This window comes from Rana temporaria, chromosome 10, assembly GCF_905171775.1.
Source record: "Rana temporaria chromosome 10, aRanTem1.1, whole genome shotgun sequence".
Classification (NCBI taxonomy): Eukaryota; Metazoa; Chordata; class Amphibia; order Anura; family Ranidae; genus Rana; species Rana temporaria.
Window position 1 is genome coordinate 72161245 of NC_053498.1, and position 2190 is coordinate 72163434.

The following is a 2190-nucleotide window of genomic DNA, read 5'->3' on the forward strand; positions in this document are numbered from 1 at the left end:
CCGTACCAAAAGGCCCTTGTGGAAACGTCTGAGGGAGCATGTTCAAAATATTGAAAAGGGCTTCCCTGACCATAATGTGTCACGGCATTTCTCCATGTGTCATCAAAATAATCCCAAAGATCTTAAATTTTGGGCTATTGCCAAATATAATCCACATTGGAGGGGGAGCCATAAGGTACGGCAATTGAGTCAGACTGAATCAAGATGGATACATGAAATGAGATCACTATCACCGAATGGGTTAAATATTGAATTTGATCTCAATTGTTTCATCTCTGATTACTGATTTTTTATACATATATATATATAATAAAATTTTTATAGTTTGTTTATATTGTATGTTTTAGATAATTTCCTCTTTGTTTCTAATTTCTAATAATTAATTTTTATTTTTGATATTAAGGTTTTAAAAATTAATTAATTTTTAATATGTATTTTAATATGGTTTTAAATACATATTCTATGTTTTGTTATGGCCGGCAAATATGGGTATTGAGAAGTTGCTGGAGTTTCTTTTATAAATTTTATGTGTAGTACCACTAATGACCAATCGAGGCTGTCATATACCCACAGTTGTCCATATAAATTGATAATGTTTTTGGAGGTTATAGTGTTGGACCACTTGTGACCACTGGAGGCTGCTATGTGTATATACATATCCCCAGTTGTCGGAATTGAACTGATTGTTTTTAAATAATTTTAAATTGTACTTGTATTTTTTAAATTGTACTTGTATTAAAAAATTATACATATGAATATGTTACCAATCCTTATGAGCCTGCGATGATGTAAAATGAAACACTCCCTTACTGCATATCCCGTTGGTGCCTAAGTATCTCGCTGACTATAAATAACATCAGCTGAGACCTGGCAAGCAGTTACCCATTACTAAGTCACGTGTCTAGTGACGTAACGCGTGGGGGAGGAGTTACGAGCGGGACGGATCGAAGATCCGAATGAGGAGAGTGCATCAGAGACGCTGAGCGGCTTATTTGAAGGATTGGTGCTAGGTTGTCCTTAAACGCTGTTTAAACTCGGCGGATTCGTGAGTGAGACCTGATCAGAAATTATTTTACCCATATTTGTTCATGCTATTTGCGCTATGAAGATCTTTTTCTCTTGTTGTTTTTCTATGAGCTGTATCAGTGTGGAGGAAGTGCTGCACATATGAAACAGATGTCTACATAGTGTGATTAGATCTCACATCTCTCAATCATCACACAGGGTGTTGTTCACGGAAGAAACACTGGTGTATCCATACATTTGGACTAATTGTCTTTTCTTTTTGTTTGTGGATTTGTGTACATATTGAATCACGTATTATTTGGTTTTCACATTATCTTAGTTAATATTCAGCGCAATATATATTATAATTTTTGCACTATTTTGTTTGACATACATCACCTTATTGCTGCGTTTATTATTTGGTAATTTTGTTAATGACATTTTTTTAAATATTTAATTAGCGCTGTAGTATCATTTTTATATTTAGAACATGTTCTCTATTTCCTCGTTGTTCAATGAGGAAAGTCGGCCCGCCGAGATCTCGGTGGCTTCCACACTGAACTTGACGAGGAACTCGATGTGTTTGGCACGTCGAGTTCCTCGGATGTGTGTACGGGGCCTCAGTCCTCCTACCTATGGGTAGGTTCACCATTAGATGGATAGTAGCCAACAGTGTTGGCATCTAGGAGTACTGTGGGAAAACTGATCCCCGGGGGGAGCTGAGGTAATGGTACTGCGGCAGCACCATGGCCGAGGACGCTGGTAGCTGGACCTTTGGTAGAAAGGGAACCCACAAACGGTAGACGCAGTTGGGGTGTAAATTGGGTGGTAACCCATATCATTCCTGTGGACATAACAAGTAATAATAATATGATATCATTAATATGACATATAGCCATTATAAGGTAAAAAACATATAAGTGATGGTGTCCAGGTAGAGGTAATCCCTAAGGAAAATACCAATGTGTGGTGACCAGGGTGAGTGACACCAGAGTGGGTGGCTGGGGAAGGGCCAGAGGTCAAAACAACCAACCTATAGTGGCCTGGGCATCAGGTGAGCACCAAATATAACATAGCCAGCAAGACGGTAGTCTCTGAAAGGCATGTCCGTGTAGGTTAAAGTAAAATGAAAAATAACACCAGGGTAAGTGACTGAGGACAAAGCAAAGTGCGCACAGATAGCCA